This window comes from Macaca thibetana, chromosome 7 (assembly GCF_024542745.1).
Source record: "Macaca thibetana thibetana isolate TM-01 chromosome 7, ASM2454274v1, whole genome shotgun sequence".
NCBI lineage: Eukaryota > Metazoa > Chordata > Mammalia > Primates > Cercopithecidae > Macaca > Macaca thibetana.
This window is the reverse complement of record NC_065584.1, coordinates 75,470,832-75,490,413: the sequence shown is the minus strand read 5'-3', so window position 1 is coordinate 75,490,413 and position 19,582 is coordinate 75,470,832. Positions and strand designations below refer to the sequence as shown.

At 38.8% G+C, this 19,582-nt stretch overlaps 1 protein-coding gene across 4 annotated transcripts in view; it reads left to right on the top strand.

Moving 5' to 3' along the window:
• AKAP6 (A-kinase anchoring protein 6) overlaps positions 1-19,582 on the top strand; it is a 652,282-nt gene that overhangs the window by 123,493 nt on the left and 509,207 nt on the right. For 3 of the 4 annotated variants that reach the window (XM_050798308.1, XM_050798309.1, XM_050798306.1), the window contains exon 2: positions 989-1,200. The gene's annotated coding sequence lies outside the window, so the exon portion shown is untranslated. Of the gene's footprint in view, positions 1-988; positions 1,201-11,865; positions 11,959-19,582 lie in introns of all 4 variants that reach the window. The other variant, XM_050798307.1, reaches the window with a different exon arrangement.

Genomic DNA, 19,582 nt, shown 5'->3' with positions numbered 1-19,582 from the left:
ATGGCCTGCAAATATTAAATATGCAAAACATAGGCTGCTGTGTCCATATCTCCTTCCCCCTAGTTCTCACCACGTGATATTTGTTTCTGCTCAGGACTGGAAAGAAGTGATTGCTTTAGGTTTGCTTTTCTTTTACCAACTGGAGAAATACCTTACTGTGTCTTGTTTAAATATGGCTTGTCACCCAGTTCCAGCTTTTGGGGGTGGGGAGGAGCATGAATAATCTATGTGGTAGGCAGTTTTATTGCTCAGAAAAGAAGAAAACAGACCCCAATGTTTGGAATGCCAATGATTTAGGAAGTTTCTAGCAGGTCTGCTACTTGTTCCAATCACTACGTTTGATCCCAGAAAAGACTGACATGCATTTTGGCCATCAAAGGGAGGGGTTCCTTGTAGGCCAAAGGAAGAGTCACTAGAAGTTGAGGGTGTTGTGTTATGCCCCTCTAGATTCCAAACTTCCCTTTGCTGCCTATCTGATGACCAGGTGAAAACCGGGATTACTCTGCATGAGAAGGTTCTGTGGGTTGGTGTTCCTCAGGGAAAATGACCAGGACAGACTTCATTGGCCAAGGGTTTGCCCATGTTTTGAGAATTAAAACTTGTTTACTTGAGAGAGTCATTTGGTCAGCTGTTTATATTCCATTTTAAATTATTTTTGTGCTCACTGTTTTGTTCTTTTGGTCTTTGACAGATGAGCAAAAATTATTTTTAATAACTTTAAAAAAGCTATCCCAGTGCTGACCAGGGAGGAAAAAGTGATCAAATTGTCTAATAAGGAAACACTATACATTTCAATTTTTATTTGCTTAGTACTAATTCTATTTTCTCCTCCTACCTTTTTTTCTAAATGTTTAACAACAAAGTGGGAGATAATTTTTATTTTTTCCAAAATGCTTTCAGGGAAATCCCTTCTAAACCTATGGATTTTAGTCCAATGAGGAATCCTCTTCCTTTGGTCTAAATTTTGCATATCGTCTGTTTCTTACAGGGCTTCCGTATTGTCTCAGGCTCCACTGGAAATGCAGCAAGGATTCCTAGCACATCCCAGTTGCCATAGCAACAGCAGTCTTTCCCATAATGAGCTGCATCATCTGAACTGATGTCACAGCATCATGCAGCAGGTCAAACAAGGCATCTCCTAGTATTGCATCCTACAGATGTGCTGTAAACATCAAAAGAAGACGGTGGGATCAGGAGATGGTGAGTGTTAAATGTCTGGGCCTTAATTGCATGGCTGTTTTGTTGGTTAGTCGGTGTCTGCTAAGGCGGAGATTGGGGGATGTTGTCTCTGCTTAAAATGGACTGGGAAAAGAAGGGCTGTTTTACCTAAATCTGTTTTTCAGGCTGCCGGGTTAAGACAAAGGCCTGTAAGAGTCATACAGGAATTAAAATATGTAGAATTATTCTTGTTCCAGCTCTGTCTGTTATTTTTAAGTGTTCTTACAGAATTTTTCAGAAACATAAGATGATTTTCAATTGCAAAACCCCAAATAAGCTTTAAAATGAGTAGTTAACAGCATTTAAGCATTGTAAAAATATAGATTTCTTTTTGGGAGGCAGAGCTAATTGGCCCCCTCTTTGCTCTTGTGAAATATGAAATATTCAGTGATTTGCAGTATGAAATTCAGTATTTACCTCGGTTGGGTTTCAGTTTCTTCATGGCAAGGAACAAATGCTGAATAAGCATTTGACATAACCCTGATGTGAAAGGGGATCTCTTGCATATTCAAGACAGAATTTATTAAAAGCATAAAGACCTAACACAAATGAAATTATTTGAGCCTTTTGATCTATATGGTAGTTCTTCAACCCATGTCCTTCAGAGTTAGTTGAAAGACTGCCACATATTTTTCCATCTCTAGCTAGTCTCTGAAATAGCTGGAGTTGTTTGCAGACTGACTTGTAACTGAGAAAGGAACAAGTCTCCTCTCTGCGGCAGTTGCAGTGAAGGGTAACCTGGGGGAGAGCCTCTGAAGTGGCAGTGGTGTTGCCATCCCTTGCTTAACTTTAACAAAAATCTGGGTATGATGAATACATATCAGGGTCCTCAGTGGTTGTAGGGAATACAGATCTCTGCACTCAGTCATAACCTCAACTCAATTCCAAAACTCTAAACATGTATCATTTTCATTTCAACTCCTAGCTCTGTTTTTAGGCATCTTCATTATTTTTTTTTCCTAAAAAATTAGTCTGACAGGGCCAGATAAGGAGCGGTGTGTTGCCTTTTGTTTTGGGAAATGAAATGGATTTCCCTGGTGCAGCTGATTGCTACTAGGGGAGAGAAAGGAGGAGGCACATGTCAGTTCAATTGATCAATATGTCCACTTAGAATCAGGGAGTGGTCTCGTGGCTTAATGCTGCCAAATTGATAGTTTTTACTCAAAAAGTCTTACACGAAAGAATGGCAACCATTGAATTCCTCTTCTTTTAGTCTGTTTATTGAGGCTAAAGAGATGTATCGTGGAAAGCAGGAAAAGCAATACTTTAGCTAGCTTTGAGTGATTTATTTATATTTACTTATTTATTTATTTTTGCACAGAATTGAGCATGTTAGTACCATTAGGCACCAGCCAGAGGAAAGGCCTCAGATTTTAATTTGTTTGTTTATACCACATCACGCATGCTTGCTACTCTCAGTCCTTTAAGCTTATGTTTCTGACATGCAGCTATATAGGATGGGAGAGGTCAGCTCAGCCTGGCTTTATCGCAAGCACTTAGGAGCATGAATTGTTCATTGCCTGCTTTTTTATGTCATATAATGTGAGCAGAAAGCTCTGCTGGGACTGCTGGGTGTGAATGCATCTAAGTCAAAAGCTCTAAGGTGACAGGGAAGAGTGCTAGATGGTGATGGGGGAAGGGAAAGTATGTCTCATAGCTAGATTATAAATCTGGAGAAAATCACTTAGTGCCTATTAGAATTCTCTTAAAGTGTTATTTCTGAAGAAGAGCAACCAAGAAAGACTTGTTTGGTAACATGAATTTCTAGGAGTAAGAAAAAGCAAAAGGCAGCATTTTAATGAGTTTTCTATTTGCTTAATTCTTGTCTCTTTTGTCTAAAGTGCTGTTCAGCTGCTTCATCGTGGTTGATTTGTTCAATTACTGAAAGTCACAAAAGCTAGATTCCTTAAGGGCTGTGTTAGAAAAAGTGGAGTCATGCTTTGAGGGTGGGGAAAGGCGCTGGTGGGTGTGGACTGACGCATTTATCTAGTGGAACATCCTCCCGGTTCAGACAAGCCTGTAATTTTTCCCCCCACAAATGTTCAAAATGCAATTACAGTTCTCCAACTTTATGCTTTTGTGCTCTTTTTGCTCCAGGAGAACAAAGCCCTGGTAATGGGAGCTGTCATCCTAATGTTTTGTTTCTTCGTTTCTTTGCAGAGGGCCACAGCCTGTGCTGCTCTCTGATTAGCTGCATGTCTTAATTACTGGCTCAGTTTTAATATATCCCCAAGAGGTGGATGGTGTGTGTGTGTATATATATATAGGGGAAGGAAGAGATTTCTCTATGGCTGCGTTTATTGGTGCCTCACTGAAACTTTCTACAATTTATGGAATTTTGTTTCACAGTAATGATAGATCATCAAGACCATGTTTATTGGACAAAGTTTAGGCCATGGAAGCCTCACAAGAAGTTAATGTCCTCTGTACTTTTGGTTATGGCTTTCATAAATAAATTACAAAGTTACAAAGAAGTTAATTATTTGCTGATAACTAGACCACTTAGGGATGATAAAAATAATAATCATAATAACAATCATAGCTATTATTTATTCAGTTCTCACTATGTATCAGTACTGAATTAAGTTTTGTGTATATTATTATAATGAAGTAGAGAGTAATAATCTCACTTTATAGGATTAGGTGTTATTATTCACATTTTGCAAAAACCAGTCCTTGGCCAGGCAAATAAACTTAGCCAAGGTTATGTAGTTAATAAGTGATTCCAAATCATTGCACTCTGGCCATGCAGCACACATGCTTACCCATGGTCATCTCAGTTTTATTACATCTTTACTGTGTATACCATACAGATCAGTCATCTATACTCTATCACATGTACTCCACCCCTCCTCATTCTAATTGGAAAATCAGATTTCACATGTAGAATGAAATCTCATTTGCAACACTAAGATTGATTTTGCTGTAAGGAGGAGCATGAATCTTGATCAGATGTGAATATTTACTTTGTACCTAGAGATTTAAGTAACCAAGAGTTGATGCTTAGACCTTTGCCACTACCCTTGCTTGACATAACTTTCTAGCAGGATCTCTGTATGGAAAATGTTACATCAATAAGTGTGGGCATGATGGAGTTGCACTCAAAGCAGGTCTTACCTGAGTCAGTAATGATTCAACTTTGTTATATATCTGTCTTATCAGCTATATTTCTGGTGCTTTGTTAACTTTAAGATGTTTGTATTCCCTGGTGTTGCCAGGGAAGCAGAAACTTCTCTCACAGTCTGGAAAGTGTAACCTGAATCTATCTCTTAGGTTAAGAAGATAGAGGATTTATTTTGCTGAATGTATCAGTGGCTGAAACCAAACCCTGTCTATCTCTGACAAAGTACAAGAATGATAGTCTTGTGTAATATCCTGGAAGCCTTGTGTTTGAGGAGAGCTGATACAGTCATTTCTGTATCATCTTGCTCATCCCCAGCTATCCACGCCCAGCATCATTATTAGGCTCTAAGGGCTGTTCTTTGTTTGAATGTGGGGCTAATGCACACACTGACAGCATGTTGATATTGATTCCAGTATGGTGAATACTTAGAAATATTATTCCACAGGGCTTATTAGCCTTTTCTAGGTTCCAGGAAGAAGTTAATCTTTGTCCCAACCTGCTCCAAAGAGGCCCAAGCTTGTGTCTGCATGAGGTACAGGAATGAGAGGCTGATCAGAAAGCATCAAAGCTACTAGGTGCATTGACTACAGGAGTTAGGTTCCAATTAGGAAATAAAATAGCCAGTGGAATTTAAGGAAGTTGGTGGTCTTGCTACATGTCTCTGATTTTTTTTCTATTTGTAATCCTAGAACACATGAAAGGCAATTTGTTTTGACCCCATGGATTCAATTCAATTCAATAAGTATTTATTGAGTATCTCCTATACGCCAGGCATTGTCAGGGAATCTATAGCAATGAGCAAGACAGATGCAAATCTCTTCCCCCACTACATTCTAGAGGGGAAGGGAAAAATGGGTAAATTTGTAAAATAATTTATTCCCTCTAATACTGCAATACTATTTCTATTTACTTTTTATCCCCTGTGCTATTAGAAAAGCCCATTATCTGTGCACATTTGTATAGGTACATATACATATATGGTTTATATGTGGAGGTAAACTTACTGCATTAAATAATAACTTTTCTTTTCTTGCTTGGGTTTGGATTAGAATCTTTCTGGATGTGGACAAGACCAATATGGCAATTAGCATTTTTTGGGAATAAGCTATTTTGAGAAATAAAATTATAATCAGTCAAATAGTGCATGTCTATCTCAGTTGACAAACTTGACATATGGAAATATGAAATGTGTATGGCAGATCAGTTAAGGAGAGAGATTTTTATTTTTATAAAGATATTCATCACCTTTAAAAACTGTTTGTCCAGAGAGCCCTCTAAATTGAGCATTCCAACCAGCCTGCTGATGGAGGTATGTACCATACAAGGACAGGTATACCAGTTACCTTCAGCCTCATCTAATCACCCTAGTGTGCCTTACAGTATCGCTTTAAATGGGAAGCATTTCTTTAAACAATCAGATTGACTGAACTCTGTAGATGGCCCTTGAGTGTGGTTTTTCAGAGGAATAGCGATCCTTATAGGACTTTGGCTATGGCAACAGCGTTTTAGGTACAGTAGCCCCTCCTCCGCCCTTATTTGTGATTTAGCTTTTTGTGGTTATGGTCATCCATGGTTTGAAAATATTCAATGGAAGATTGCAGAAATAAACGTTAAATTTTAAATTATGTGCTGTTCTGCATAGTGCAATGAAATCTCACACCATTCTGTTCTGTCCTGCCTGGGATGTGAATCATCCCTTTGTCCAGTATATCCATACTGTATATGCTACCAACTTGTTAAATCACTTCATAGCCGTCTTGGTTTTCAGATCAACTATCTCACTATCATAATGCTTATGTTCAAATAACCTTTATTTTACTTAATAATGACTCCACAGTTCAAGATTAGTGATGCCGGCATGTTGTTACAATTGTTCTGTTTTATTATTAGTTATTGTTAATCTCTTATTGTGTCTAATCTATAAATTAAACTTTATCATAGGTATATATGTATAAGAAAAAACATAGTATGTATAGGTTTTGTTGCTATCCATGGTTTCAGGCATCCACTGGGGATCTTGGAACGTATCCTCTGATAATGAGAGGGACTATTGCATTTTGAATTAATAAGGCATACCGTTTCTTCTCCACAAACACATACCGGTCAGTAATTGAATTCCTGAGTTGGTTTAAAGACTTGATGAAGATAAAGGACAGACTTTGTTTTCCTCATAAACCACCAGCCATATTTTTCTCTGTTCTTCAGCCATGGGGCATGCTCCAAACTTTTCCAGCCATCTTGCGGTGGTGTGCTTTAAGTCGCAAGTGGAAGTAGGGAGAGAATTTGGAACCTTTATTTTATTTTCAGATTTTTTTTGGAGACAGGGTTTTACTCTGTTGCTCAGGCTAGATTGCAGTAGTGCAATCATTGCTCCCTGCAGCCTCGAAATTCTAGGCTCAAACGATCCTCCCACTTCAGCCTCCCAAGTGGTTAGGACTGCAGGTACACATCACCCCACCTGGCTTTAGAATGGGGTCTCAAACTGGCTAATACATGAGCAAAACCTAGCCTGCAGCTTGTTTTGTATGGCTGCTGGGCAGGCTTTATGGGTGTACAACCTGTGTAGTTGCAGAGGGCCCTGCACTGAGAAGGGTCCACACTTAGTTTAATACTCTGCTGTAACCATCTTGAAATTCTTAAAATAATTTTTAAATAAGAGGCTCCACATTTTTATTTTGCAGTGGACCTTATGTAGCCAGTCCCATATGGCCCTTTTGGTGCCCCCACTGATACTGCCTGAGCCCTGTAGATGTTTGAGTTTGAGACTCCCTGCTTCCTCCTACTCTGGAACAATTCAAACAGAAATTGTAGTGCTTAGAAAAACTAAGGGACCATTGTCAAAACAACCCAGAGCAAGGCCCTTGTACATGGTAATTCAGTGGCATGCACAGGAACTCAGTGACATTTCTTTTATAGGCAATGGGGGATATATTACATTATCCTTGAAGATATTTTTTGATATTACTCGAAGTAAGATATTACTTGAAGATATTTGGTAGGTCAGGTTTATTTGTCACCACCATTGCTTTCAGGGGAGAAATCAAATCTTCTTTGCAAAGCAAGCTAATTAACCATCCTGTTGGTTCAATGTTTATATTAATTCTCTTGCCCTTTGTTTACTACTTGATTACTTTTATCACCTTCTTTGTTTAACTCTCATTTAAATTACACAACATATTTATGCTGTCTGGGTTTTTTTTTTTTAGTACTATCCTTTTTTCCTTTTTTTTTTTTTTTTTAATTCTCTCTTTCCAGGAGGCCAGAGGGCCTATAATTCACGGTTATATTACTACAGGAAAAGTTCTTTTTTTTCAATTTAAAAGGGAATTATAGTCAATATTTATAATGAACCCTTCTCCAGCAAGGCAGTTCCAGCCATGCTAATGTTCAGAAGTCCAGATCTGCCATTACTGTTTATAATAATGAGATGCTGGTAACCGACTCCTGGACGTTATGGTAGGTGAAGCATTCCCACCCATCATGTCACCGTGAGAAGTGGCTGTGTTAATCTGTTAATCTACAGATTTGCAGAGAGTTGTTAGAAAATGAGTATGAATGATGGCACTTGCTGCACAGGAAAAAGGTAAATTTTTTTTGACTGTGTGAGTAAACAGGAACCTGACAAATCCAGAAAGGACTCTTGCCACCTCTTAGAAGCCTAAGAATAGAGTCTTCTTCAAGGATCAAGCCCCAGGAACTCAAGATCTTGTACCCCTGAACAATTCTGATACTCACTATGTCCATCACTGTACAAGCTGTAAAACTAGCTGTTTCAGCTAATTTCACCAGTAGTCAACAATTGACAAATGCATCACATATCTACCATGTACAGTATCATATGCTAAGAGAACAAACATTTTACAAATAAGGATGACTATAGGCACACACATATCTATTACTTGGAGAGCACGACATAGATTTAACATGGTGTTAGCTGGGCTGTGCATATAGATGGTCATGATTAGTTCTTCCTTTTTTCTGAACATACCTTGACATGGCGCTCCAAGCATATCTGTGGAGGTTCTCTCATCTTCTGTTCTCATCCAATTTCTTGATTTAAGTGTTTGTCTAATAACTCATTACTTTTGCTGGCCCACTCAGAATTCTTGTTTCTCAGCCCTTTCTCAGCTTTCTCAATCTTGAGTGCTCATAGTTTGTTACTACCCCAGGTAGTCTCTTATCAATGTGACCTTTTGGGACAGTTCTGAACTCATCACAGTCCTCCCCACCAGCAGCCCCCGAGGCCCTCATCTCTCTGCCACTGTTTATTCCTATTACATTAGCATAAAAGTAGCCCATGGAAAACCAAATGATACTGCAGTTTCTCTGATATGGCCCTTGGAAATAATCTGCTTGCTTTTAGCTTTTAATAGTTAATTCAAATACTTCCTTGTATTTAATCTGTTTTTGTCTTTGTGTGAATTGAAAGGGAATGACCCTTTAAAACTCATATTAGTCAGTCTTGCAGGCAGCCTCTATGGAGAATCAACTAGAAATAACTGAAACAGTGGGCGGGAGGGGCGTATGTGATGTGGTAGGAGACTATATGCAACATGAAAACAGTTGTGCAAGTACAGTTTAACAAATTTGTCCTTTAGGGTTATTGGTACATTTCATTTTAAATTAAAAGTAAATAAAAATAAGGGGGTGATGATGAGAAGATGGGCAGCACAAGAAGAAGCCGAAGGATGAACATTTCTTCAGGCTTGGCTAGTAGGAGCACACAACTTCTAGAACACTGCCTCAGAAGGGCAGCTTCTTCAAGAAAAAAGGACAGATCTGAAAACAAAGGTAACAATAAAAACTACCACAAAGAGAGATATGATTCCTCTGAGAACAAATAAAGAATCAGATTGGTGAATTAAGATGTTACAGTTTATATTAATTTAGTAATAAATACTTGATAACAGGATTTTTAAACATTTGAATTTTGACTAAACTGAAAATAGGTTGAAAGGCCGAGGATGGAGAAAAAGATAACATAACCAGCGTAAGAAGAGAAATAGGCCTGGCATGGTGGCTCATGCCTGTAATCTCAGCACCTCAGGAGGCTGAGCGGGGAGGATTGCTTGAGCCTAGAAGGTCCAGGCTACAGTGAGCCATGGTTGCACCACTGCACTCCAGCCTGGGCATCAGAGCAAGACCCTGGCTCAAACAAAACAAAACAAAACAAAACAAAACATGTTTTACTCTGTTTTTTTCTTGTTTGTTTGTTTTTTGTTGTTGTTTACTTAAAGAGTTTTTCCTTTTTTTTATTTGCTTTAGTTAATATCATTTGGTTGATTTGTTGTAAAGGTGAATACACCCATATATTTTGTTTTTCTTTTTTAAATATAAGAATTAAAAATATTATTTCAGAAAATAACATAAATTATTATCTTTGGTGTGATGTTTTTTTCTCTGGTTCTTAGACCTTAACACCATCCTGTCTAAATACCATATATGCTCAGATACTCAAACGAGAAGTAGTAAATTGAGTGCTATCAACCAGCTTGAGGAGAAAATAAGCTTTCAAAAAAAGTCTACTCTAGAACCTTAAATGGCGATGGAAATGTTACATACCCAAATCTAAAGTGATTTTTTTTTTTTTTTTTTGCAATAGCTTGCATCAAATAGGAGGATTACATTTTGGGTTTGGAATCCTAACATCCAGCAATTTACACATATGTATATAGACTGAAATTCTCTGAGCAAGAGATTAGTGGTGGGGGAGGTGAGCAGGGAATAGGCAGTCCATGAGAATAATAGTCATGTTTCCCTTCTTGACTTACTCCATCTCCTGACACCCTATACCTAAACACTGAACAAAAACAGACCTCGGCAGGGTGGATTTTGGAGCCAGGTATGTTTACCTTTGAATCTTAGTTCTACTATAAAATTATTAGAGTTATGATCTTAAGATTCTTAGAACCCCATTTTCCCCATATGTAAGGAGAATATCCATTTTACAAGATGAAATGAAGTATTTTATGTAAAGTTATTGGCACGAAGTGAGCATTTGATAAATAAAAGTTATTATTTCACATATTTAGAAGTAGTGGGGTAAAATTATCACTCTCTCAAGAAGAAAATGCAGTTTCTCCTCAACTCCAGCCCTGAAACTAAGAACATCATTTTTAGAGTTTTTAAGAGAAGGAACTCTTTAATATATTTTAAATGCTTATACTGTGTCAAACATATATATTATTTCATTTAATTTCCTTTCTCTACTTAAATTTTGTTCATAACCCTTATCACTTTCTGCAAACTAAACATTTTACTTGTTGTTTGTTTCTCCCTGGTATAATACAACTTGTATAAGGGCAGAGATTTTTGTCTGTTTTGTTCATTGATGTTTCCTTAGCTCCCAGAATAGTGCCTGGCATATGGTAGGTGCTCAATAAACATTTGTTACAAGAGTAAATGAATCCACATAACCCTGTGAGAGAGGCAACATGATTGTATGCAGTAATAAAAAATTAATTCTCTTTTGCAGTGGTCCTTTTTAAGGTACTAAACACCCTTAAGTTATTCTTGCTATTCCCGATAGTGTGCCAAGAAACTCTTGTGGCTGATGGTTAGGATATCATGTACCATCCAATTATTCTAAATTCTTCTATTGGAAGCAGGGATATTGCCTGGGAAGCTCTGATGTCCTCCTCTCTAAAGGGTTTCAATGAGGGAGGTGGGGTTTCACAGGTCATTTGAAAGATATATTGATTCTTTTACTGGTGGTTGTCTCTTCCTTTCTCTCTTTAGTGAATTTGGGTCCCCTTCAGGAACAGGGTTATTTATTCTCCTTTAAATCATGAATTCCCAGCTGTAAATCTCAGATTGATGGATTGGTAGAATTTGAAAGACTCTTTGATGAATGTTTCAGATAGGGAGACTGATAAGCCATGACAGTCAGCCCTTCTCTGTTGCTATTAAAAATACTCTAATGAGAAATAGAGCAAAGCACAGGAACACAATGATACAGTTGTTTGGCCAGAAGAACATACAGCTTCATAAATGAAGGGACTAATTAAGATAGCCTAATTCTATACTTACTTTGAATTAGAATCAAAACAATCTTTTAGTAGTGGATATCTGCAGCTGAATTTTGTACCAAAGGCATATTCTAAATGTCATGCTTTCGAACTGAGTATTTATTTCTCAGGGAGCAGGTGTTAGGGTTTTTTTTTTCCTTGAAATTCAAACCATTTTGACAGTATCCTATTTTTAGAATGCCTTTTTCTTTAAAAAGACAAACAATATCCAAAAGCAGTAGAAAGACATCTTGGGAGAAGGTAGTGTTCTGGTTATACCATAATCATAACAAGCTGAATAAGAAAAAGTCATGTTGTTAAAATTTAAAACTCACAGCGTTTTTATTTTATGATAATAAAACATATTTAATATACTTACTTTCAACAACCTTATGCTACAAAATAAAAATTATACTTCATGAAAATTTTCTTACAACTGCAATATATGGCATGGTCAGTTGCAATGTACAAAGACATTATTGTGTTCAAATAGCATGTTATTCTAATCTATTTCAGAGAGCACTGGACTGGGAGTAAGGCACCTGAATTTTTAGTTCCTGCTGACATACTCTTCCTGAATCTTGGTTTCCTCCACAGTAAAACAAAAGGGTAAAATTTAAATGATTTTTATTTCCTGATAGCTCTAGTATTTTGTGCCTCATTTACAGGGTTCTACATATTTCTCCATTGTTTATTTAGTCTTAGGATTTTCCAAAAATCTGTTCCATAGAATATTTTAAATGTCCTTAGTGTGCTCATGTAGATGAAAGCATATTTTAATTTATTATCTTAGTTCATTTGGAGTGTTATAACAAAATACCATAAACTGGGTAGCTTGCAAACAACAGAAATTCATTTCTCACAGTTCTGGAAGCTGGGAAGTCCAAGGTCAAGGTACCACAGATTTGGTGTCAGGTGAGCCCACTTTCTGGTTCACAGCTGGCACCTTCTAGTGTGTGCTCACATAATGGAAGGGATAAAGAGTCTCTCTTGGGCCTCTTTTATTAGGGCACTAACCCCATCCATGAGGATTTCACCCTATGATCTAATCTCTTCCCAAAGGCCCTGCCTCCTAATATCATCACCTTGGGGGTTAGGATTTTAACATATAAATTTTGGGAACACACAACATTCAGACAAGGGTGTTTATATACCATTTATATTTCACACTTGTGTGTTTTATTAGCTTATATTTCATAATACTTTTGGTGGTCAACCTAAAGTCAACACATAAAATTTCACTTAAACTAACAAGCTATTGTCTTTCACAATAAAATTTTTTTAGAGCTTCCTTATCTTGCAAATTTGTGTTTCTATTTGTTTTTTCTCTTTTTAGCCACAACATATTTTTGCTGTTAATGAGTTGGGTGAAGGATTTGGTTCCCCTCTACTCTTCCTATTGGGTATAGAATTTCTTTAGAAATTTACGCTGCTGCTCTAGACATTCACATAAAATACAAGTGAATGTGCTGTTGTTAGGTCAAACTGTATGGAATTTCCATTTTTGTTGTCAAAAAATGGCCACATATTAACAGTTTTATGATACTTTGATAACAGTTTCCAATAATTTGTTCATTATCATAACAATGTTAGTCTTTACTATTTTTATAACTCAGTGAGGAGAGCCAGTCCCTAAATGAACTAGTGAAGCAAAGAGTACACAGGGTCCTTGGTGAAAGATAGATTTGGGATTGAATTCTGCTTCTCCACTGCCAACATCGTGACCATGGGCAAGTTGCTGAGTTTTGTTGAGCTTCAGTGTCCTTGTTTGTAAAATAAAAATGATAATGCCTGCCTCTCAAGCTTGCTAAGAAGAATGCCCCTGGCTCCCAGAATAGTGCCAGAATGTTTTATTTGGTCTAAAATTACTGTCAGGCCGGATATGGTGGCTCAGGCCTGGCCATCATTTTAGGAAAGCTCAGGAGGGAGATTGTTTGAGTACAGGAGATTGAGACCAGCGTGAGCAACACAGCAAGACCCTGTCCCTTAAAAAAAAGTAAAAAATTATCTGTGTGTAGTGGTGTACAACTGTAATTCCAGCTACTAGGGAGGCGGAGGCAAGAGGATTGCTTGAGCCTAGGAGTCTGAGGCTACAGTGAGCTGTGATCACATCACTGCACTCCATTCTGGGTGATGGAGCAAGACCCTGTCTCTAAAAATAAATACGTAAATAAAATAACTCTGTTGAGTCCATGAGTCTGGTACCAGACTGGAAGGGACAAATCTTTGAGTCTCCACCTTTTCTCTGGATAATCTATGCTTGTTGATGGCTTCTCCTATTGCCATGTGCTGCTGACTCATAAATTCAGATTTCTAGCCTCCGGTTATTTTCTCCCAGATCCAGGCTTGTATTTCTCCTGCTTTCTGTATGTCTTTTCCTGAATCTTCTACAGGCACTTTTCACTTAGCACACCTGAAATGATCTCATCCTTTCTGAACTTCCTGTCTGGAATTAAGCATTGTTTTCAGTCCCTACCCTTAGGGTGGAGACTGGGAGTCATCCTAAGCCCTCTCTTCCATGTCTGCCCTCACCTAAGTCCTGTTGAGTCACCAAGTTCTGTTTTGTTTCTAAGTGACTGGGATTTGGTAAAAATGAGCTTAAGATCACCCCATATAATTTTTCATTGTGTGATAGATCTAGGTCATGTTCTTCTACTTCCTGGCTTCCCTTTCTCTAAACCATAGAACTGATATTATTAGACATTTTCTCATGAAGGCCCTCCTATCTCCATGATCTTTCTAGCTGCTCTTTGAATCTTTTCCAGCTTTGTTAAAGCCCATGTCTAGGACAGCCTCAAGTATCCAGTGTGGCTAGTGAACTGTGGTGAAGAGAGGGAGAAAATGCAGCGTCAGCGCTGGATGGGGACTCTACTGAACAAGAGATGTGTTATCCTAGATAGAAAGGGTTTGTTATTTTTTTTTAATTTTGAAATAGAAGTCTGTCTGATCAGAGAATTCTCCAAGTTGATATGTAAAGTTACTACATCCTAATTCAAGAGGATTACATAGTGCTGGCTTCAGCACCAGAAAGTGTTTCTGTTTTGCACAATTATCATTTGTCTTTGGAATTAATTCCAGTAGGCAGGAGCGAGTTTTAACTCCATGGCCTACAACACTGGCATTGTTACTCACACTAATGTTCACAATAGAACAAAGCAGCAACCTTTTTTCCCCTTGAGGATTTAAAAGACCTTTTTTCACCTTGAGGATTTTCCCATGAGGAAGGTAGATAGGATGTTGGTAAGCTTGGGCTTGGGGTCAGTTAAATCTTCTGGGTTCAAATCTCAGTCCCACCACCCACTAGCTCTGTGCCCAGGGAAACTTGCCTAACCTTTCTTGGTCCTATTTTCTTCACAGTACCTTCCTTGTCAAGTATAGTGAGACTTAGACACAATGTGTGTAAAGCACCTAGCAGAGTGCCTAAGATACAGGAGGTGATCTGGAGTGGTTAGTGGAGACCTAGACTATTCAGAATGTAAGCAGAGGGCTAACTGGTGGTCAGCCTGCCTAGCCCTGGTTTTAGGAGACTTTCTGTTCCAGTTCCGGACCTGTGGGATATTGGTGGTCAAGTAAGTCTTGTACTATAATCTAATCCAGCTGCCCTGCTTCCTCCTTAAATTAGACAGGAACAACTGTATCAACTGTAAAGAACTGGGGAGACCAGCAGTATCTCTGCTTGTCTTGGCCCATGTTTCACACCTCATTAAAGCCCCAGTTTCTTCTTACAACCTTTGCCTTTTCTCTAGCTCTCTGTGGTCATAACCCTCTCTGAATTCCTAAAGCAATAATGCTTTTTATCATGATTTACTATTTGTTCATATACTCTGAGGTTGTTTCACATGTGTAAGTCTGTCTCCTCAAGCAATTGGAAGCACCTCTGGCAAAAACTCTGCCTGTTGTATTCCCCAGGGAGCTGGCCCCTGTGTGAAACTGGGGACAGATGCAGTTTGACCTACTCTGCCTGTGTTCCCAGTCCCTCTTTCTACTCAGGGATGTCAGGAAGCTGTTTCTGGAGTCTGCCATCAGGCATTGCTCAAGGCCGTGTCCCATGATCCATCCAAACAGTGTTGTTGTCATTCTAGCTGCAATGTTTTGGGAGCTGTCCAGACAAGTAGTGATTATAAGACCAAGAGATTCTTGCAGTGTCCTGAATATAACACTAATCCAACATGCATTGATCTAATGCCTACACAGTGGCATGATTGTGCCATGATTGTGCAGGACATGTGTAGCTGAGCAAGATAATGGGGAGTCAGAGAAATTATAAAACCACCTAATTAGTACCAGTAAGTACAAAGAGCTATGGGAAGGTAGATGAGGGTGCAGTTAATTCAGTCAGGGTTCAGGGTCTAAACAGGAAGTAAAATCTGACCTGAGCTTTGAGGAGTGACTGAGGATTTCAGCTGGGTATAGATAAGGGCATTTCTGAGTGTGGGTGCCCACCGTGTTAAGCAAGTGGAGTATAAGAGTATATATAAGGAGGCCTGGGTGCAATGGCTCACACCTGTAATCCCAGCACTTTGAGAGGTTGAGGCAGGCAGATCACTTGAGGTCAGGAGTTTGAGACCACCCTTGCCAACATGGCGAAATTCTGTCTCTACTAAAAATACAAAATTTAGCTGGGTGTGGTGGTGCACCCCTGTAATCCCAGCTACTCAGGAGGCTGAGGCATGGGAATCTCTTGAACCTGGGAGGCGGAGGTTGCAGTGAGCCTAGATAGCACTACTATACTCCAGCCTGGGCAACAGAGTGAGAATCTGTCTTAAAAAAAAAAAAAAAAAAAGAGTATATATAAGGAGAATGAGGGTATAGAGAGTATGTGTTTAGGATGAGGCTCAGAGAGGAGGCTTGGATGGGATTTGGAAGGGCATGTAAAAAAATGGCTGTGTAAAATGAGTATTTATATATCAAATTTTGTTTTTCCTATGCTTCCTTTCTAATTTGGGGAAATGTTTTCATAGAAGGGATTTTAGGGCCAATGAATATTAAAATTCATAGTTAAAACACAATGTTGTCAAGGGAAATTCCATATTTTAAAATGTGCATTTACTTCTCTAATACCAATTCAGTTCACACAGTCTGTCGCATACACAGGTGTTAAAATGCTGTATCTAGTTAACTTCACATTTTCCCCACAGGTATTGAATATGTAAGCAGACACAGGGGTAACTCTCAAGGAACAAAATTGCCTGAAGGCTTTTTCCCAGGTACAGGTAAAGCATTGCCTTGGAAATGATTACATGACTTAGCAATGAGGGGTTAGTATTTCTTTAGGCTGTCAGCTGTGATGTAGCCAGTAGCATCTGAGCTTGAATTGTCTCCATCACTGAGCTTCAGACATGTTTGGGCATGCCTGCTGAATGTCTGCCCTGTATCTGTGATGAGTTGGTGGTCTGTCCCATCAGTGTCTTGATACTAGAGTCAAAAGCGGTTCCTAGAGAGAATGTATCCTAAGAAAGGTAGAGTCAGCCACAGTAAGCTCTGATCACCAGAGGGTGGAGTGATTCTGAGGTCAGTTTCCATGTGGGTCATGAGGAAGTGTCCTCTGTCAGCCATTCCCTGGACTCTGTCTGTCCTGAGTCCTAGAAAAGCTGTGGAGGGGTGAGTGGGCTGAATGTAAGAGCTCTTCCACTAAAGAATCTGTATGTCATTTGAGCACAAGACCACTGCTGCAATAGCCCTCAGGAGAGTATATTGTATAAGAGGGAGAAAGGCATATTTTCCTCTATCCACAGATGCTTGAAGTCAGAGGTTTCCAAACTGTTTTGATTCACATATTTATTTGTTAAAAAATGTCTGAGCTCTGTCATGTATTACTGTCTTACATATTTTACAAAACATGTAGAAGTAAAAATCTTAAAGGCTAAATTAAAAATTAAACAGAAATTCTGATATTTTCATCACACCTCAAAGGTTTGCCTTGCATCCCCCTTTATGATGAGTCCCCCATCATGAAGACCCCTGCTCTAGAGCATTAGTGGGAGGGGCCTGGCAGTGCCCAGAAATAGCAGCTCTTCCTGGTAAAGATGCCCATGATGCAGTGAGTGTGCATACATGTGAAATTCATGCTGGAGCTTCATGAAATTCTACTTAGGGCCCTGTTTTCAGGGAGCTAAGACTCTGATAAGGGGGAGTAAAATAAAGATGCAGAGAAATGTAGTACATTACTAAAAATGTTACTCCATTTGAACCTCCAGGCTGGTGAGCCGTGGAGGAACTTGAGTTGTACAAAATTAAAAATCTTTCTGAGACAGTATGTTTGTATTGCATTTTAGAATTTACCAACCACTTTCACTTGTAACTTTGCAACAACTCTGTGGGATATGAAGGATGGAAGTTGAGAATTTCTTTAAGCTAATTTGGTTACACTCAGATTTCAGCTTCATTTTGGAAATCATAGTAACCACCCAAAAAGTTTGGGGTGGTGATAGTTATTTCTTCTATAGGCTTGATACCAAGTTGTAATGAATTCAAGCCTTAGACCAAAATCTCACACACATAGAAATATTTATTAGACTAGCATTAATTAGCAAAGCAGGCACAAAATATTTCATACAGTCTGTTTGGTAGATTGATGAACTCTCAGCTCTATTTTGTTTTAGGTGCTCTAACTATATATTAAGTAAAAAAAAAATAAAAGCTTTGCTCTATTTAGGATTCTGCATCCTTTGTATGTAAATCACAAATCCTTTTAAATCAATGGTTGGAGACAAGGACAGATTAGGGATTAAGTTTTAGGCAACATCACTCAAGGGTACAAAGTTGAGGCATCATAGAAGTCTGATCCCTTTTTCTTACACGTGTTTCTAAATTATTTTAGCTAACCCATATGTCTTGAATACCTTTAATTTCACCAGGTAAAACCCATTTCTAAACTTTCTAAATGGTAATGGTTTGCTAAATGGTAATGGTTATTGACTGAAGTAGGAGTGAGTCCATCCCCTTTCTGATGTAATATTACCTGACACACATACCCACTTTCAAACTGTACAATTCAGGCATTGCTTTAGCTGACTTTGCCTAGAAATGAAACTTAAATTAATTGTCACATATATCAAACCAATTGTAATGAAGTATTTAAAAATAAATTATAGAGCTTATAACATTGGATTATCATTTTACAGACACTGAAGCTTATGATCTATGATTTGCCTAAAGTTTTTCAACTTGTGAGTAGGGATAAGACACTGAACCCAAATGTAAATGACTCTCAATTCCATGCTGTCTTTGTAATACCAATGCCCCTGACTATATGGCCACTTCCAATACTGACCTCTTGGGATCGAGGCACTCTGCCCCTTGGCCACTTTTTTAAAAGTCTAAAGTTTAATTAATAGTAATAGTCCAATGTTAAAAAGTAAGGAATCTGTGTCTTCTGTTGACGTGATTCCTCCTGTAACTCTTCCTGAGAGGAGGAAAGACAGTATCTATCAGATTTATGAGGCTTTGCTTAAATTTTCCAAGGGTACCTTCAATTGCTTTAGTTCTTGTAACTCTTTTCCTCAAGGAAATTGGGATACATTTTCTAGGCCTTGAGGGACATCTGTGTGTAGCCACATGGACCCTGAAGGCCATGACCCAAAGGCAGGGGCTGCTGTGGATAGTGAGATAGAGATGAAGTGCTGGGCAGGTCAAGAACCTGGAAGACACAGCTGGGTGGGACCATGCCAGGAGCAAAAGTGAGAAGTTCAAGGTGGGCCAGACCAGAAATATGCTAGACAGGTACCACGGGATTTTAGAGGTTCCAGCCTATGGCAGGGATCACCTGACCTTGCCCAGAAGAATGTAGGTTTTAGGATAAAGCAAGAATAACCAACGTAAAATTAGCACATTTTAAGATACAGAGCGCAAAAAGCTGTAATCCCAAACTGAGAATGTTTAGTAAGAAGAATGCGGATACTGAAGAACTCAAAAGACTTTTGTTTGAATTGGGTACTTCTTTTCAGGGTTTCGCTCTTGTTGCCCAGGCTAAAGTGCAATGGCACAGTCTCGGCCCACTGCAACCTCCGCCTCCTGAGTTCAAGTGATTCTCCTGCCTCAGCCTTCTGAGTAGCTGGGATTACAGGCATGTGCCACCACGCATGCTAATTTTGTATTTTTAGTAGAGATGGAGTTTCACCATGTTGGTCAGGCTGGTCTTGAACTCCTGATCTCAAGTGATCCACCTGCCTTGGCCCCCTAAAGTGCTGGGATTACAGGCATGAGCCACCGTGCCCAGCCCCATCATGTTTCT